The sequence below is a fragment of the Arachis hypogaea genome, chromosome 7 (genome assembly GCF_003086295.3).
Source record: "Arachis hypogaea cultivar Tifrunner chromosome 7, arahy.Tifrunner.gnm2.J5K5, whole genome shotgun sequence".
Lineage (NCBI taxonomy): Eukaryota > Viridiplantae > Streptophyta > Magnoliopsida > Fabales > Fabaceae > Arachis > Arachis hypogaea.
Window position 1 is genome coordinate 38,817,110 of NC_092042.1, and position 20,923 is coordinate 38,838,032.

General features: G+C 38.9%; 1 non-coding gene across 1 annotated transcript; it reads left to right on the plus strand.

The window, feature by feature from the left end:
- Positions 1–17,510: 17,510 nt before the first annotated feature.
- LOC112704815 (small nucleolar RNA R71) lies at positions 17,511–17,614 on the plus strand. Its single transcript, XR_003155421.1, has one exon. It is a non-coding gene; the product is annotated as a small nucleolar RNA R71 (small nucleolar RNA).
- The last annotated feature ends 3,309 nt before the right edge of the window (positions 17,615–20,923 follow it).

A 20,923-nucleotide genomic window follows, 5' to 3' on the forward strand; every position in this document is an offset into this window, starting at 1 on the left:
TCTTGGTGATTGGATGTTCAATGTGTATGAATTCATCTACTCCCATCTTCACACTAGCCTCTTTACAGAGTGGTGGACGAAATTGTGATCATTATTCTTTAAGTTATATTTTTATGGAATTTGAAATTGGCACGAGTGGACGCAACTCCGTTCAACTAACCAGCAAGTGTACTGGGTCGTCCAAGTAATAAACCTTACGTGAGTAAGGGTCGATCCCACAGAGATTGTTGGTATGAAGCAAGCTATGGTCACCTTGTAAATCTCAGTTAGGCAGATTAAATTGGTTTATGGGTTTTTGAAAATAGAAATAAGAAAATAGAAATAATAAAAGGGATAGAGCACTTATGCAGATTCATTGGTGGGAATTTCAGATAAGCGAATGGAGATACTGTATGGCTCAAGAACGCCTGCTTTCCCACTGCTTCAACTCAATCCTTCTTACTCCTTTCCATAGCAAGCTGTGTATAGGGGTTCACCATTCGACGATGGCTACTTTGAATCCTCTCGGGAAAATGATCCTCTGCGGCTGTCACTCGCATGGCTAATCGTCTGGAGGCATCACCTGGCCGAAGGCTACATCCCATCCTCGCAGTGAAAACTACGCTCACACGCTCTGTCACAGCACGGCTAATCACTGGTTGGTTCCCGCTCCTACTGGAATAGAATCCCTTGATTCTTTTGCGTCTGTCACTAACGCCCAGCACTTGCGAGTCTGAAGCACGTCACGGTCATTCATTACCGGAATCCTACTCGGAATACCACAGACAAGGTTAGACTTTCCGGATTCCTAGGATCCTACTCGGAATACCACAGACAAGGTGAGACTTTCCGGATCCTCGTAAATGCCGCCATCTATCTAGCTTATACCACGAAGATTCTGTTGGGGAATCTAAGAGATACACATTCAAGCTCTGTTGCATGTAGAACGGAAGTGGTTGTCAATTACGTGCGTTCATAAGTGAGAATGATAATGAGCGTCACTTAATCATCACATTCATCATGTTCTTGGGTACGAATGAATATCTTGGAATAAGAATAAGAGAGATTTGAATAAAAGAAAATAGAATTGCATTAATACTTGAGGTACAGCAGAGCTCCACACCCTTAATCTATGGTGTGCAGAAACTCCACCGTTGAAAATACATAAGTAAAAAGGTTCAGGCATGGCCGAATGGCCAGCCCCCTGAATGTGATCAATAGTCTCCTAAGATGAAGAATAAAACAAAACTGAGACCAAAGATGTCTAATACAATAGTAACTTATCCTATTTATACTAGACTAGCTACTAGGGTTTACATGAGTAAGTATTTGATGCATAAATCCACTTCCGGGGCCCACTTGGGTATGTTTGGGCTGAACTTGATCTATCCACGAGCTGAGGCTTTTCTTGGAGTTGAACTCCAAGTTATGACGTGTTTTGGGCGTTCAACTCCGGATCATGACGTTTTTCTGGCGTTTAACTCCAGACAGCAGCATGTACTTGGCGTTCAACGCCAAGTTACGTCGTCAATTCCCGAACAAAGTATGGACTATTATATATTGCTGGAAAGCTCTGGATGTCTACTTTCCAACGCCGTTGAGAGCGCGCCAATTGGAGTTCTATAGCTCCAGAAAATCCATTTCGAGTGCAGGGAGGTCAGATTCCAACAGCATCAGCAGTCCTTTTGTCAGCCTTTTTTCAGAGATTTGCTCAAGTCCCTCAATTTCAGCCAGAAATTACCTGAAGTCACAGAAAAACACACAAACTCATAGTAAAGTCCATAAATGTGAATTTAACATAAAAACTAATGAAAACATTCCTAAAAGTAGCTCAAACTTACTAAAAACTACCTAAAAACAATGCCAAAAAGCGTATAAATTATCCGCTCATCACAACACCAAACTTAAATTGTTGCTTGTCCCCAAGCAACTGAAAATCAAATAGGATAAAAGAAGAGAATATACTATAAATTCCAGAATATCAATGAATATTAATTATAATTAGATGAGCGGGACTTGTAGCTTTTTGCTTCTGAATAGTTTTGGCATCTCACTTTTTTCCTTTGAAGTTCAGAGTGATTGGCGTCTCTGGGAACTCAGAATTTTGGATAGTGTTATTGACTTTCCTAGTTAAGCATGTTGATTCTTGAACACAGCTACTTATGAGTCTTGGCCGTGGCCCTAAGCACTTTGTTTTCCAGTATTACCACCGGATACATAAATGCCACAGACACATAACTGGGTGAACCTTTTCAGATTGTGACTCAGCTTTGCTAGAGTCCCCAGTTAGTGGTGTCCAGAGCTCTTAAGCACACTCTTTTTCCTTGGATCACGACTTTAACCACTCAGTCTCAAGCTTTTCACTTGGACCTTCATGACACAAGCACATGGTTAGGGACAGCTTGATTTAGCCGCTTAGGCCTGGATTTTATTTCCTTGGGCCTTCCTATCCATTGATGCTCAAAGCCTTGGATCCTTTTTACCCTTGCCTTTTGGTTTTAAGGGCTATTGGCTTTTTCTGTTTGCTTTTTCTTTTTCCTTCTATTTTTTTCGCCATTTTTTTTGAATAAGTTTTTGCTTTTTCACTGCTTTTTCTTGCTTCAAGAATCAATTCCATAATTTTTTTCAGATCATCAATAACATTTCTCTTTGTTCATCATTCTTTCAAGAGCCAACAATTTTAACACTCATAAACAACAATATCAAAAGACATATGCACTGTTCAATCATTCATTCAGAAAACAAAAAGTATCGTCACCACATCAATATAATTAAATTAAATTCAATGATAAATTCGAAATTCATGTATTTCTTGTTCTTTTTGAATTAAAACATTTTTCATTTAAGAGAGGTGAAAGGTTAATGGATTTTATTTATAGCTTTAAGGCATGGTTACATACTAATGATCATGAAGTAGAGACACAAAACATAGATAAACACAACATTAAAAACCGAAAATTGAAAGAAATAAAGAACAAGGAATGAATCCACCTTTAGTGGCATCTTCTTCTTGAAGGACCAACAATGTCCTTAAGCTCTTCTATGTCCCTTCCTTGCCTTTGTTGCTCTTCCCTCATTGCTCTTTGATCTTCTCTTATTTCTTGGAGAATGATGGAGTGCTCATGATGTTCCACCCTTAATTGTTCCACATTGTGGTTCAAATCTTCTAAGGAGGTGTTGAGTTGCTCCCAATAGTTGTTGGGAGGAAAGCGCATCCCTTGAGGCATCTCAGGAATTTGTTGATGATGAGCTTCCTCATGCACTTCTTGAGAACCGTGCATGGTTTCTCTTGCTTGCTCCATCCTTTTCTTGGTGATGGGCTTATCCTCTTCAATGGAGGTGTCTCCTTCTATGATAACCCCAGCTGAGTAACACAGATGGCAAATAAGGTGAGGAAAAGCTAGCCGTGCCATGGTGGAGGACTTGTCGGCTATTTTGTAGAGTTCATTGGAGATGACCTCATGAACTTCTACTTCCTCTCCAATCATGATGCTATGGATCATGATGGCCCGATCCACAGTGACTTCAGATTGGTTGCTAGTAGGAATGATGGAGCGTTGAATGAACTCCAACCATCCTCTAGCCACAGGCTTGAGATCCAGTCTTCTTAGTTGAACTGGCTTGCCTTTGGAATCTATTCTCCACTGAGCTCCTTCCACACATATGTCCATAAGGACTTGGTCCAACCTTTGGTTAAAGTTGACCCTTCTAGTGTAGGGGCGTTCATCTCCTTGCATCATGGGCAAGTGAAACGCCAACTCACATTTTCCGGACTAAAATCTAAGTATTTCCCCCGAACCATTGTGAGATAGTTCTTTGGATTCGGGTTCATACTTTGATCATGGTTCCTAGTGATCCATGCATTGGCATAGAACTCTTGAACCATCAATATTCCGACTTGTTGCATGGGGTTGGTTAGGACTTCCCAACCTCTTCTTTGGATTTCATGTCGGATTTCCGAATACTCATTCTTTTTGAGCTTGAAAGGGACCTCGGGGATCACCTTCTTCTTTGCCACAACATCATAGAAGTGGTCTTGATGGCTCTTGGAGATGAATCTTTCCATCTCCCATAACTCGGAGGTGGAAGCTTTTGTCTTCCCTTTCCCTTTTTTAGAGGATGCTCCGGCCTTAGGTGCCATTGATGGTAATGGAAAAACAAAAAGCTTATGCTTTTACCACACCAAACTTAAAATTTTTGCTCGCCCTCGAGCAAGAAAGAAAAGAAGAGAAGAAGAAGAAGAAGAAAATATGGTAGAGAGGGAGAGAGGTAGGTTCGGCTAAGGGGGAGAAGATGGGTTAGTGTTGTGTGAAAATGAAGTAGAATGGAAGGGTATTTATAGGGAGAGGGGAGGGTGGGTGTTCGGCCATTTTGAGTGGGAATGGGTGGGAAATTGATTTTGAATTTTATGAAGGTAGGTAGGGTTTATGGGGAAGAGTGGATTGATGTGAGTGGTGAAGGGGTAATTGGGAAGAGGAATTGAGGTGATTGGTGAGGAGTGTTGGGTTTTATGACATGGGGAATACAAATCACAAAAATAGTATTAGGAGGTAAGGTGGGAATATATTAGGTGGGGATCCTGTGGGGTCCACAGATCCTGAGGTGATCCTGTGGGGTCCACAGGATCCTGAGGTGTCAAGGAATTCCATCCTTCACCAAATAGGCATGTAAAATGCCTTCGTGCATCATTCTGGCGTTTAAACGCCCACTGGTGCACGTTCTGGGCGTTCAACGCCCATGGAAAGCATGTTTCTGGCGTTGAACGCCAGTTTCATGCTTTACTGGCGTTCAGCGCCAGTTTGTCTCCTCTAGGCACATTCCTGGCGTTCAGCGCCAGGATGTTGCTTGTTTCTGGCGTTCAGCGCCAGAATGGTGCTCTGTTCTGGCGTTGAACGCCAGCCAGATGCATCTTACTGGCGTTGAACGCCAGTCTGCGCGACCTCCAGGGTGAAAAATTTTTTTTTCTTCTGTTTTTGACTCTGTTTTTAATTTTTTTGATTTTTTCGTGACTCCTCATGATCATGTACCTAATAAAACACAAAATAACAATAAAACAAAAATTAGATAATTAAAATTGGGTTGCCTCCCAACAAGCGCTTCTTTAATGTCAATAGCTTGACAGTGGCTCTCATGGAGCCACAAGGTGATCAGGTCAATGTTAGTGTAGTCCCAACACCAAACTTAGAGTTTGGATATGGGGTCTTAACACCAAACTTAGAGTTTGGTTGTGGCCTCACAACACTAAACTTAGAGTTTGACTGTGTGGGTTCTTCTTGACTCTGAACTGAGAGAAGTTCTTCATGCTTACTCTCTTTTGTCACAGAGGGATGGCCATGTGCCTTAAACACAAGGTAGTTGGTGGACAAAATTGTGATTTCTATCTTTTGAGCTTTAGCATATATTTACTCTTAGGGCACTGTTTATTCTCACAACTCCGTTCAACTAACCAGCAAGTGTACTGGGTCGTCCAAGTAATAAACCTTACGTGAGTAAGGGTCAAATCCACAGAGATTGCTGGTATGAAGCAAGCTATGGTCACCTTGTAAATCTCAGTTAGGGAGATTAAAGGGTAATTGTGATTATTGGAAAAAAGAAATAAAAAGGAATAATAAAAGGGATAGAACACTTATGCAGATTCATTGGTAGGAATTTCAGATAAGCGGATGGAGATGCTGTAGAGCCCAGGGACGCCTGCTCTCCTACTGCTTCTATTCAATCCTTCTTACTCCTTTCCATGGCAAGTTTTGTATAGGGGTTCACCATCAACTGTGGCTACTTTCTTCCTCTCGGGGAAATATCCTATGCGGCTGTCACTCGCATAGCTAACCAGTCTGGAGGCATCACCCATGGCTGATGGCTACATCCCATCCTCGCAGTGAAAACTAATGCTCACGCACTCTGTCACAGTACGGCTAATCACCGGTTGGTTCCCTCCCCTACTGGAATAGAATCCCTCTTTTGCGTCTGTCACTAACGCCCAGCAGGTTACAGGTTTGAAGCACGTCACAGTCATTCATTACCGGAATCCTACTCGGAATACCACAGACAAGGTTAGACTTTCCGGATTCCCAGGATCCTACTCGGAATACCACAGACAAGGTGAGACTTTCCGGATCCTCATAAATGCCGCCATCTATCTAGCTTATACCACGAAGATTCTGTTGGGGAATCTAAGAGATATACATTCAAGCTCTGTTGCATGTAGAACGGAAGTGGTTGTCAATCACGTACATTCATAAGTGAGAATAATAATGAGGGTAATTGAACTCATTACATTCATTATGTTCTTGGGTACGAATGAATATCTTGGAATAAGAATAAGATAGAAACCGAATAAGAGAAAATAGAATTTCATTAATACTTGAGGTACAGCAGAGCTCCACACCTTTAATCTATGGTGTGCAGAAACTCCACTGTTGAAAATACATAAGCAAAAGGTTCAGGCATGGCCGAATGGCCAGCCCTCTCCATGATCAAGTGACCGAATGATTCAAAGACTTAAAGTGGTCAAAAGATATCTAATACAATAGATAAATGTTCTATATATACTTGACTAGCTACTAGGGTTTACATGAGTAAGTAATTGATGCATAAATCCACTTCCGGGGCCCACTTGGTGTATGCTTGGGCTGAGCTTGATCATTCCACGAGCTAAGGCATTTCTTGGCGTTAAACTTTGAGTTATGACGTGTTTTGGGCGTTTAACTCCGGATCATGACGTTTTTCTGGCGTTTAACTCCAGACAGCAGCATGTACTTGGCGTTTAACGCCAAGTTACGTCGTCATTCTTCGAATAAAGTATGGACTATTATATATTGCTGGAAAGCCCTGGATGTCTACTTTCCAACGCCGTTGAGAGCACGCCAATTAGAGTTCTGTAGCTCCAAAAAATCCATTTCGAGTGCAGGGAGGTCAGATTCCAACAGCATCAGCAGTCCTTTTGTCAGCCTTCTTCAGAGTTTTGCTCAAATCCCTCAATTTCAGTCAGAATTTACCTGAAATCACAGAAAAACACACAAACTCATAGTAAAGTCCAGAAATGTGAATTTAACATAAAAACTAGTGAAAACATCCCTAAAAGTAGCTCAAACTTACTAAAAACTATATAAAAACAATGCCAAAAAGCGTATAAATTATCCGCTCATCACAACACCAAACTTAAATTGTTGCTTGTCCCCAAGCAACTGAAAATCAAATAGGATAAAAAGAAGAGAATATACTATAAAGTCCAAAATATCAATGAATATTAATTTAATTAGATGAGCGGGACTTGTAGCTTTTTGCTTCTGAACAGGTTTGGCATCTCACTTTTTCCTTTGAAGTTTAGAGTGATTGGCTTCTCTAGGAACTTAGAATTTCGGATAGTGTTATTGACTTTCCTAGTTAAGCATGTTGATTCTTGAACACAGTTACTTTATGAGTCTTGGCTGTGGCCCTAAGCACTTTGTCTTCCAGTATTACCACCGGATACACAAATGCCACAGACACATGACTGGGTGAACCTTTTCAGATTGTGACTCAGCTTTGCTAGAGTCCCCAGTTAGTGGTGTCCAGAGCTCTTAAGCACACTCTTTTGGATCACGACTTTAACCACTCAGTCTCAAGCTTTTCACTTGGACCTTCATGACACAAGCACATGGTAAGGGACAGCTTGATTTAGCCGCTTAGGCCTGGATTTAACTTCCTTGGGCCCTCCTATCCATTGATGCTCAAAGCCTTGGATCCTTGCTACCCTTGCCTTTTGGTTTTAAGGGCTATTGGCTTTTTCTGCTTGCTTTTTCTTTCTATTTTTTTTTCGCACAAGCTTTTGCTTTTCACTGCTTTTTCTTGCTTCAAGAATCAATTCATGAATTTTTCAGTTCATCAATAACATTTCTCTTTGTTCATCATTCTTTCAAGAGCCAACAATTTTAACACTCGTAAACAACAAGATCAAAAATATGCACTGTTCAAGCATTCATTCAGAAAACAAAAAGTATTGCCACCACATCAATATAATTAAATTAAATTCAATAATAATTTCGAAAATTATGTACTTCTTGTTCTTTTGAATTAAAACATTTTTCTTTTAAGAGAGGTGAAAGACTAATGGATTTTATTCATAGCTTTAAGGCATGGTTACACACTAATGATCATGAAGTAGAAACACAAAAACATAGATAAACATAATACTTAAAAACCGAAAACAGAAAGAAAATAAAGAACAAGGAATGAATCCACCTCTAGTGGCGTCTTCTTCTTAAAGGACCAATGATGTTCTTCAATTCTTCTATGTCCCTTCCTTGCCTTTGTTGCTCCTCCCTCATTACTCTTTGATCTTCTCTTATTTCTTGGAGAGTGAGGGCGTGTTCATGGTGTTCCACCCTTAATTGTTCAACATTATGGCTCAAGTCTTCCAAAGAGGTACTAAGTTGCTCCCAATAGTTGTTGGGAGGAAAGTGCATTCCTTGAGGCATTTGTTGATGATGAACTTCCTCATGTTCTTCTTGAGGGCCGTGAGGAACTTCTCTTGTTTGCTCCATCCTTTTCTTGGTGATGGGCTTGTCTTCTTCAATGGAGACATCTCCATCTATGATAACTCCGGCTGAATAACATAGATGGCATATGAGGTGGGGGAAGGCTAGCCGTGCCACGTATGAAGGCTTGTCGGCTATTTTGTAGAGTTCATTGGATATGACTTCATGAACTTCCACTTCCTCTCCAATCATGATGCTATGAATCATGATGGCCCGATCCACAGTAACTTCAGATCGGTTGCTTGTAGGGATGATGGATCTTTGGATGAACTCCAACCATCCTCTAGCTACAGGCTTGAGGTCTAGTCTTCTTAGTTGGACTGGTTTGCCTTTGGAGTCTACTCTCCATTGGGCGTCTTCCACACAAATGTCCATTAGGACTTGGTCCAACCTTTGATTGAAGTTGACCCTTCTTGTGTAGGGGCGTTCATCACCTTGCATCATGGGTAGATGAAACGCCAACCTCACATTTTCCGGACTGAAATCTAAGTATTTCCCCCGAACCATTGTGAGATAGTTCTTTGGATTCGGGTTCATACTTTGATCATGGTTCCTAGTGATCCATGCATTAGCATAGAACTCTTGAACCATCAGTATTCCGACTTGTTGCATGGGGTTGGTTATGACGTCCCACCCTCTTCTTTGAATTTCATGTCGGATTTCCGGATACTCATTCTTTTTGAGCTTGAAAGGGACCTCGGGGATCACCTTCTTCTTTGCCACAACATCATAGAAGTGGTCTTGGTGGCTCTTGGAGATGAATCTCTCCTTCTCCCATGACTCGGAAGTGGAAGCTTTTGCCTTCCCTTTTCCTTTTCTTGAGGAAACTTCGGTCTTGGGTGCCATTGATGGTGAATGAAAAATAAAAAGCTTAGGCTTTTTACCACACCAAACTTAAAATTTGCTCGTCCTCGAGCAAAAAGAAAAGAAGAGTAGAAGAAGAAGAAGAAAATTTTGGTAGAGAAGGAGAGGAGGGGGTTCGGCTATAGGAGAGAAGAAGGGGTTTTTGTTGTGTGAAAATGAAGAAGAAAGGAGAGGTATTTATAGGGAGAGGGAGGGTTGGGTTTCGGCCATTTTGGGGGGGAATGGGTGGGAAATTGAATTTGAATTTGATGAGGGTAGGTGGGGTTTATGGGGAAGAGGAGGTTGATGTGAATGGTGCATGGGGAAATTGGGAAGAGGGGTTGAGGTGATTGGTGAAGGTTTTTGGGAAGTGTGACATTGAAAATGAGATTTGGATTAGGAGAGTGTGATTAGGATTAAAAGAAAAGGTAGGTGGGGATCCTGTGGGGTCCACAGATCCTGAGGTGGGGATCCTGTGGGGTCCACAGATCCTGAGGTGAAAAGAAATACCATTCCTTCACCCTATAGGCGTGTAAATTGCCTTCATGCATCATTCTGGCGTTCAAACGCCCATTGGTGCATGTTCTGGGCGTTAAACGCCCATGTGATGCTTGTTTCTGGCGTTGAACGCTAGTTTCAAGCTTGTTTCTGGCGTTCAGCGCCAGATTGTCCTCTGTGTGCGCATCCTGGCGTTAAACGCCAAGATGTAGCTTGTTTTGGGCGTTCAGCGCCAGAAAGATGCTCTGTTCTGGCGTTGAACGCCAGCCAGATGCATCTTCTGGGCGTTGAACGCCAGCCCGTGCGTCCTCCAGGGTGAAAATTTTTTTTCTTCTGTTTTTGACTCTGTTTTTATTTTTTTTGATTTTTTAGTGACTCCTCATGATCATGTACCTAATTCAACACAAAAATAACACCAAAACAAAATAAAATAAAATTAGATAAATAAAATTGGGTTGCCTCCCAACAAGCGCTTCTTTAATGTCAATAGCTTGACAGTGGCTCTCATGGAGCCACAAGATGATCAGGTCAATTTAGTGTGTTGTCTCCACACCAAACTTAGAGTTTGGATATGGAAATTGAACACCAAACTTAGAGTTTGGTTGTGGCCTCACAACACCAAACTTAGAGTTTGACTGTGTGGGCTCTTCTTGACCTTGAACTGAGAGAAGCTCTTCATGCTTACTCTCTTTTGTCACAGAGGGATGACCATGTGCTTGAAACACAAGGTATTCCCCATTCAATTGAAGGACTAACTCTCCTCTGTTGACATCTATCACAGCTTCTGCTGTGGCTAGGAAAGGTCTTCCTAGGATGATGCATTCATCATCTTCCTTCCTAGTATCTAGGATTATGAAATCAGCAGGGATGTAAAGGCCTTCAACCTTCACTAGTACGTCCTCTACCATTCCATAAGCTTGTCTCATTGACTTGTCTGCCAATTGTAATGAGAACAAGGCAGGTTGTACCTCAATGATCCCCAGCTTCTCCATTACAGAGAGTGGCATAAGGTTTATCCCTGACCCAAGATCACATAGAGCTTTCTCAAAGCTCATGGTGCCAATGGTGCAAGGTATTAAGAACTTGCCAGGATCTTGTTTCTTTTGAGGTAGAGTTTCCTGAATCCAAGTATCTAAGTCACTAATGAGCAAGGGAGGTTCACTTTCCCAAGTCTCATTACCAAATAGCTTGGCATTCAGCTTCATGATAGCTCCTAGATATTGAGCAACTTGCTCACCAGTCACATCTTCATCCTCTTCAGAGGATGAATATTCTTCAGAGCTCATGAATGGCAGAAGGAGATTTAATGGAATCTCTATGGTCTCTAAGTGAGCCTCAGATTCCTCAGGATCCTTAATAGGAAACTCCTTCTTGTTTGAGGAATGTCCCAGGAGGTCTTCCTCACTAGGATTTTCGTCCTCCTCCTCCTTTATGCATTCGGCCACTTTGATTAAATCAATGGCCTTGCACTCTCCTTTTGGATTTTCTTCTGTATTGCTTGGGAGAGTACTGGGAGGAGTTTCAATGACTTTCTTACTCAGCTGGCCCACTTGTGCCTCCAAATTTCTAATGGAGGATCTTGTTTCCTTCATGAAACTAAAAGTGGCCTTTGACAGATCAGAGACCATATTAGCTAAATTAGAATTATTTTGTTCAGAGTTCTCTGTCTGTTGCTGAGGAGATGATGGATATGGCTTACTATTGTTCAGCCTATTGCGTCCACCATTGTTAAAGCCTTGTTGAGGCTTTTGTTGATCCTTCCAGGAGAAATTTGGATGATTTCTCCATGATGAGTTATAGGTGTTTCCATAAGGTTCACCTAAGTAATTAACCTCTGCCATGGCAGGGTTCTCAGGATCATAAGCTTCTTCAGAAGCTACCTCTCTAGTACTGTTGGATGCATGTTGCAATCCATTCAGATTTTGAGAGATTATGTTGACCTGTTGAGTCAACATTTTGTTCTGAGCCAATATGGCATTCAGAGCATCAATTTCAAGAACTCCTTTCTTCTGAGGTACCCCATTATTCACGGAATTCCTCTCAGAGGTATACATGAACTGGTTGTTTGCAACCATGTCAATGAGTTCTTGGGCCTCTTCAGGCGTTTTCTTCAGGTGAATAGATCCACCTGCAGAATGATCCAATGACATTTTTGAAAATTCAGAGAGACCATAATAGAATATATCTAATAGGGTCCATTCTGAAAACATGTCAGATGGACATCTTTTGGTCAGCTGCTTGTATCTTTCCCAAGCTTCATAGAGGGATTCACCATCTTTTTGTTTGAAGGTTTGAACATCCACTCTCAGCTTGCTCAGCTTTTGAGGAGGAAAGAATTTATCCAAGAAGGCAGTGACCAGCTTATCCCAGGAGTCCAGGCTATCCTTAGGTTGTGAATCCAACCATGTTCTGGCTCTGTCTCTTACAGCAAAAGGGAAAAGCATGAGTCTGTAGACTTCAGGATTAACTCCATTCGTCTTTACAGTATCACAGACTTGCAAGAATTCAGTTAAAAATTGATAAGGATCTTCAGATGGAAGTCCATAAAACTTGTAGTTTTGTTGCATTAATGCAACTAGTTGAGGCTTAAGCTCAAAGTTATTGGCTCCAATGGCAGGAATGGAGATGCTTCTTCCATCAAACTTGGATGTTGGCTTTGTGAAGTCACCAAGCATTCTCCTTGCATTATTATCATTATTATTTGCGGCTGCCATGTCCTTCTCCTGTTCGAAAATTTCTGAAAGGTTGTTTCTGGATTGTTGTAATTTAGCTTCTCTTAATTTTCTCTTCAGAGTCCTTTCAGGTTCTGGATCAATTTCAACAAGAGTGCCTTTATCCTTGTTCCTGCTCATATGAAAGAGAAGAAAACAAGAAAAGAAAGAGGAATCCTCTATGTCACAGTATAGAGATTCCTTTATGTTAGTAGAAGAAGAAAGGGGTAGAAGAAAGAGGAGGGATGGATTCGGATTTGGATGAAGAGAGGTGAAGAGAAGTGTTAGTGATTAAATAATTAAATAGAATAAGAAAAGAGAAAGAAGATTTCGAAAATAATTTTTGAAAAAGAAGTTAGTGATTTCGAAAATTAAAAATAAAATAAGTTTAAAATTAAAATTAAAAAAAGAATTTTTGAAAAAGAGAGGGAGAATTTTCGAAAATTAGAGAGGGAAGAGTAGTTAGGTGGTTTTGAAAAAGATAAGAAACAAACAAAAAGTTAGTTAGTTGATTGAAAAAGATTTGAAATCAAAATTTGAAAAAGATAAGAAGATAAGAAGTTTAGATAAGATATTTTCGAAATCAAATTTTGAAAAAGATAAAATTTTTGAAAAAGATAAGATAAAAGATAAAAAGATATATTTGAAAAAAGATATTTTGAAAAAGATTTAATTTTTTAAATTGACTTAACTAACAAGAAATTACAAGATAAGATTCTAGAACTTAAAGATTGAACCTTTCTTAACAAGAAAGTAACAAACTTCAAATTTTTGAACCAATCACATTAATTGTTAGCTAATTTTCGAAAATTTGATATAAAGATAAGAAAAAGATTTTTGAAAATATTTTGAAAAATAATTTTGAAATTTTCGAAAATTATGTCAAAAATGAAAAAGATATGATTTTTGAAAAAGATTTTGAAAAGATAAGATTTTTAAAATTGAAATTTTGACTTGACTTGTAAGCAATAACTAATTTTAAAAATTTTTGACCAAGTCAACCCAAAATTTCGAAAATTTGGAGGAAAATAAGGAAAATATTTTTTTTTTTGATTTTTTGAATTTTTAATTATGAAAGAGAAAAACAACAAAAATATTCAATGCATGAAATTTTTAGATCAAAACAATGAATGCATGCAAGAATGCTATGAATGTCAAGATGAACACCAAGAACACTTTGAAGATCATGATGAACATCAAGAACATAATTTTGAAAAAATTTTTAATGCAAAGAAAACATGCAAGACACCAAACTTAGAAATCTTTAATGCATGAAAAATATGAATGCAAAGATGCACATGAAAAACAAGAAAAGACACAAAACAAGAAATCATCAAGATCAAACAAGAAGGCTTGTCAAGAACAACTTGAAGATCATGAAGAACACTATGAATGCATGAGATTTTCGAAAAAAATGCAAGAAAAATTTTAAAAGCATGCAATTGACACCAAACTTAAAAATTAACACAAGACTCAAACAAGAAACATAAAATATTTTTTTATTTTTATGATTTTATGAATTTTTTTTGAATTTTTATTAATATTTTTTCGAAAATAAAGTTTGTAAAAACGAAAAATAAAAGAAAATTTTTGAAAAAGATTTTTGAAAAGAAAAGTACCTAATCTGAGCAACAAGATGAACCGTCAGTTGTCCATACTCGAACAATCCCCGGCAACGGCGCCAAAAACTTGGTGGACGAAATTGTGATTTCTATCTTTTGAGCTTTAGCATATATTTACTCTTAGGGCACTGTTTATTCTCACAACTCCGTTCAACTAACCAGCAAGTGTACTGGGTCGTCCAAGTAATAAACCTTACGTGAGTAAGGGTCGAATCCACAGAGATTGCTGGTATGAAGCAAGCTATGGTCACCTTGTAAATCTCAGTTAGGGAGATTAAAGGGTAATTGTGATTATTGGAAAAAAGAAATAAAAAGGAATAATAAAAGGGATAGAACACTTATGCAGATTCATTGGTAGGAATTTCAGATAAGCGGATGGAGATGCTGTAGAGCCCAGGGACGCCTGCTCTCCTACTGCTTCTATTCAATCCTTCTTACTCCTTTCCATGGCAAGTTTTGTATAGGGGTTCACCATCAACTGTGGCTACTTTCTTCCTCTCGGGGAAATATCCTATGCGGCTGTCACTCGCATAGCTAACCAGTCTGGAGGCATCACCCATGGCTGATGGCTACATCCCATCCTCGCAGTGAAAACTAATGCTCACGCACTCTGTCACAGTACGGCTAATCACCGGTTGGTTCCCTCCCCTACTGGAATAGAATCCCTCTTTTGCGTCTGTCACTAACGCCCAGCAGGTTACAGGTTTGAAGCACGTCACAATCATTCATTACCGGAATCCTACTCAGAATACCATAGACAAGGTTAGACTTTCCAGATTCCCAGGATCCTACTCGGAATACCACAGACAAGGTGAGACTTTCCGGATCCTCATAAATGCCGCCATCTATCTAGCTTATACCACGAAGATTCTGTTGGGGAATCTAAGAGATATACATTCAAGCTCTGTTGCATGTAGAACGGAAGTGGTTGTCAATCACGTACATTCATAAGTGAGAATAATAATGAGGGTAATTGAACTCATTACATTCATCATGTTCTTGGGTACGAATGAATATCTTGGAATAAGAATAAGATAGAAACCGAATAAGAGAAAATAGAATTTCATTAATACTTGAGGTACAGCAGAGCTCCACACCTTTAATCTATGGTGTGCAGAAACTCCACTGTTGAAAATACATAAGCAAAAGGTTCAGGCATGGCCGAATGGCCAGCCCTCTCCATGATCAAGTGACCGAATGATTCAAAGACTTAAAGTGGTCAAAAGATATCTAATACAATAGATAAATGTTCTATATATACTTGACTAGCTACTAGGGTTTACATGAGTAAGTAATTGATGCATAAATCCACTTCCGGGGCCCACTTGGTGTATGCTTGGGCTGAGCTTGATCATTCCACGAGCTAAGGCATTTCTTGGCGTTAAACTTTGAGTTATGACGTGTTTTGGGCGTTTAACTCCGGATCATGACGTTTTTCTGGCGTTTAACTCCAGACAGCAGCGTGTACTTGGCGTTTAACGCCAAGTTACGTCGTCATTCTTCGAATAAAGTATGGACTATTATATATTGCTGGAAAGCCCTGGATGTCTACTTTCCAACGCCGTTGAGAGCGCGCCAATTGGAGTTCTGTAGCTCCAGAAAATCCATTTCGAGTGCAGGGAGGTCAGATTCCAACACCATCAGCAGTCCTTTTGTCAGCCTTCTTCAGAGTTTTGCTCAAATCCCTCAATTTCAGTCAGAATTTACCTGAAATCACAGAAAAACACACAAACTCATAGTAAAGTCCAGAAATGTGAATTTAACATAAAAACTAGTGAAAACATCCCTAAAAGTAGCTCAAACTTACTAAAAACTATATAAAAACAATGCCAAAAAGCGTATAAATTATCCGCTCATCAGTAGTCCCCTATTCAATTGAAGGACTAATTCACCTCTGTTGACATCTATCACAGCTCCTGCTGTGGCTAGGAAAGGTCTTCCAAGGATGATGCAATCATCCTTTTCCTTCCTAGTGTCTAAGATTATGAAATCAGCAGGGATGTAAAGGCCTTCAACCTTTACTAGCACGTCCTCTACTATTCCATAAGCTTGTCTCAATGACTTATCTGCCAATTGCAATGAGAACAAGGCAGGTTGTACCTCAGTGATCCCTAACTTCTCCATTACAGAGAGTGGCATAAGATTTATCCCTGACCCTAGATCACATAGAGCTTTGAAAAAGCTCATGGTGCCAATGGTACAAGGTATTAAGAACTTGCCAGGATCTTGTTTCTTTTGAGGTAGAGTTTTCTGAATCCAAGTATCTAGTTCACTAATGAGCAAGGGAGGTTCACTTTCCTAAGTCTCATTACCAAACAGCTTGGCATTCAGCTTCATGATAGCTCCTAAATATTGAGCAACTTGCTCTCCAGTCACATCTTCATCCTCTTCAGAGGAAGAATAGTCTTCAGAGCTCATGAATGGCAGAAGGAGATTTAATGGAATCTCTATGGTCTCTGTATGGGCCTCAGATTCCCTTGGATCCTTAATGGAAAACTTCTTCTTGCTTGAGGGATGTCCCAGGAGGTCTTCCTCACTAGGATTTTCGTCCTCCTCCTCCCTTGTGCATTCGGCCACATTGATCACATCAATGGCCTTGCACTCTCCTTTTGGATTTTCTTCTGTATTGCTTGGTAGAATACTGGGAGGAGTTTCAATGACTTTCTTACTCAGCTGGCCCACTTGTGCTTCCAAATTTCTGATGGAGGATCTTGTTTCATTCATGAAACTGAAAGTGGCCTTTGACAGATCAGAGACAATATTGGCTAAATTAGAAGTGTTTTGTTCAGAATTCTCTGTCTATTGCTGAGAAGATGATGGATATGGCTTGCTATTGCTTAGCCTATTGCGTCCACCATTGTTAAAGCCTTGTTGAGGCTTTTGTTGATCCTTCCAGGAGAAATTTGGATGATTTCTCCATGATGGATTATAGGTGTTTCCATAAGGTTCACCCATATAATTAACCTCTGCCATGGCAGGGTTCTCAGGATCATAAGCTTCTTCAAAAGCTGCCTCTCTAGTGTTGTTGGATGCATGTTGCAGCCCATTCAGATTTTGAGAGATCATGTTGACTTGTTGAGTCAACACTTTGTTCTGAGCCAATATGGCATTTAGAGCATCAATTTCAAGAACTTCTTTTTTTCTGAGGTATTCCATTATTCACGGAATTCCTCTCAGAGGTGTACATGAATTGGTTGTTTGCAACCATATCAATGAGTTCTTGAGCCTCTTCAGGCGTTTTCTTCAGGTGAATAGATCCACCTGCAGAATGGTCCAATGACATTTTCGAAAATTCAGAGAGACCATAATAGAATATATCTAATAGGGTCCATTCTGAAAACATGTCAGATGGACATCTTTTGGTCAACTGCTTATATCTTTCCCAAGCTTCATAGAGGGATTCACCATCTTTTTGTTTGAAGGTTTGAACATCCACTCTCAGCTTGCTCAGCTTTTGAGGAGGAAAGAATTTATCTAAGAAGGCAGTGACCAGCTTATCCTAGGAGTCCAGGCTATCCTTAGGTTGTGAATCCAACCATATTCTAGCTCTGTCTCTTACAGCAAAAGGGAAAAGCATGAGTCTGTAGACTTCAGGATCAACTCCATTCGTCTTTACAGTCTCACAGATCTGCAAGAACTCAGTTAAAAACTGATAAGGATCTTCAGATGGAAGTCCATAAAACTTGCAGTTTTGTTGCATTAATGCAACTAGTTGAGGCTTAAGCTCAAAGTTATTGGCTCCAATGGCAGGAATGGAGATGCTTCTTCCATCAAACTTGGACGTTGGCTTTGTGAAGTCACCAAGCATTCTCCTTGCATTATTATTATTATTTTCGGCTGCCATGTCCTTCTCTTGTTCGAAAATTTCTGAAAGGTTACCTTTAGAATAATTTAATTTAGCTTCTCTTAATTTTCTCTTCAGAGTCCTTTCAGGTTCTGGATCAATTTCAACAAGAGTGCCTTTTTCCCTGTTCCTGCTCATATGAAAGAGAAGAAAACAAGAAAAGAAAGAGGAATCCTCTATGTCACAGTATAGAGATTCCTTTATGTCAGTAGAAGAAGAAAGGGGTAGAAGAATCAATACAAGGGATATAAGAAGTTCGGATTCTTAGATGAAGAGAGGTGAAGAGAAGTGTTAGTAATTAATTAATTTAAATAGAATAAGAGAAGAGAAGAGAAATTTCAAAAATAATTTTTTGAAAAAGAGGTTAGTAATTTTCGAAATCAAAGACAAAATATAATTAAAATTAAAATTTAAAACAAAAAGAATTTTTGAAAAAGAGATGAGATATTTTCAAAATTAGAGAGGGAAAGGTAGTTAGGTGGTTTTGAAAAAGATAAGAAACAAACAAAAAGTTAGTTAGTTGATTGAAAAAGATTTGAAATCAAAATTTGAAAAAGATAAGAAGATAAGAAGTTAGATAAGATATTTTGAAATCAAATTTTGAAAAAGATAAAATTTTTGAAAAAGATAAGATAAAAGATAAAATAAAAGTTTTAAGAAAAAGATATTTTGAAAAAGATTTAATTTTTAAAATGACTTAACTAACAAGAAACTACAAGATAAGATTCTAGAACTTAAAGATTGAACCTTTCTTAACAAGAAAGTAACAAACTTCAAATTTTTGAACCAATCACATTAATTGTTAGCTAATTTCGAAAATTAGATATAAGAGATAAGAAAAAGATTTTGAAAATTAATTTTTAAATTTTCGAAAATAAAAAAATGAAAAAGATATGATTTCTTGAAAAAGATTTTGAAAAGATAAGATTTTTAAAATTGAAATTTTGACTTGACTTGTAAGAAATAACTAATTTTAAAAATTTTTGACTAAGTCAACCCAAAATTTCGAAAATTTGGAGGGAAATAAGGAAAAGATATTTTTTTGATTTTTGAAATTTTTATTGATGAGAGAGAAAAACAACAAAAATATTCAATGCATGAAATTTTTAGATCAAAACAATGAATGCATGCAAGAATGCTATGAATGTCAAGATGAACACCAAGAACACTTTGAAGATCATGATGAACATCAAGAACATAATTTTGAAAAAAATTTTATGCAAAGAAAACATGCAAGACACCAAACTAGAAATCTTTAATGCATGGAAAATATGAATGCAAAATGCACATGAAAAACAACAAACAACACAAAACAAGAAATCATCAAGATCAAACAAGAAGACTTATCAAGAACAACTTGAAGATCATGAAGAACACTATGAATGCATGGATTTTCGAAAAGAATACAAGAAAAATTTTAAAACATGCAATTGACACCAAACTTAAAGATTAACACAAGACTCAAACAAGAAACACAAAATATTTTTTTTTTTATATTTTCTATTTTTTTGTATTTTTATTAATTTTTTTCGACAAACATTTTTGGAAAAACGAAAAAGAAAAGAAAATTTTGAAAAAGTTTTTGAAAAGAAAATTACCTAATCTGAGCAACAAGATGAACCGTCAGTTGTCCATACTCGAACAATCCCCGGCAACGGCACCAAAAACTTGGTGGACGAAATTGTGATCACTATTCTAATTATTTTTATGAATTTAATTGGCACGGTGAACACAACTCCGTTCAACTAACCAGCAAGTGTACTGGGTCGTCCAAGTAATAAACCTTACGTGAGTAAGGGTCCATCCCACAGAGATTGTTGGTATGAAGCAAGCTATGGTCACCTTGTAAATCTCAGTTAGGCAGATTAAATTGGTTTATGGGTTTTGAAAATAGAAATAAGAAAATAAATAATAAAAGGGATAGAGCACTTATGCAGATTCATTGGTGGAATTTCAGATAAGCGAATGGAGATACTGTATGGCTCAAGGACGCCTGCTCTCCACTGCTTCAACTCAATCCTTCTTACTCCTTTCCATAGCAAGCTGTGTATAGGGGTTCACCGTCGATGATGGCTACTTTGAATCCTCTCGGGAAAATGATCCTCTGCGGCTGTCACTCGCATGGCTAATCGTCTGGAGGCATCACCCTGGTGAGGCTACATCCCATCCTCGCAGTGAAAACTATGCTCACGCACTCTGTCACAGCACGGCTAATCACTGGTTGGTTCCTGCGCCTACTGGAATAGAATCCCTTGATTCTTTTGCGTCTGTCACTAACGCCCAGCACTTGCAAGTTGAAGTACGTCACAGTCATTCATTACCAGAATCCTACTTGGAATACCACAGACAAGTTAGACCTTCCGGATTCCCAGGATCCTACTCGGAATACCACAGACAAGGTGAGACTTTCCAGATCCTCATAAATGCCGCCATCTATCTAGCTTATACCACGAAGATTCTGTTGGGGAATCTAAGAGATACACATTCAAGCTCGTTGCATGTAGAACGGAAGTGGTTGTCAATCACGTGCGTTCATAAGTGAGAATGATAATGAGGTTACTTATCATCACATTCATCATGTTCTTGGGTACGAATGAATATCTTGGAATACGAATAAGAGAGATTTGAATAAAAGAAAATAGATTGCATTAATACTTGAGGTACAGCAGAGCTCCACACCCTTAATCTATGGTGTGCAGAAACTCCACCGTTGGAAATACATAAGTAAAGAGGTTCAGGCATGGCCGAATGACCAGCCCTCTCCATGATCAAGTGACCGAATGATCAAAGACTTAAAGTGGTCAAAAGATATCTAATACAATAGTAAATTTCTATTTATAATAAACTAGCTCCTAGGGTTTACATGAGTAAGTAATTGATGCATAAATCCACTTCCGGGGCCCACTTGGT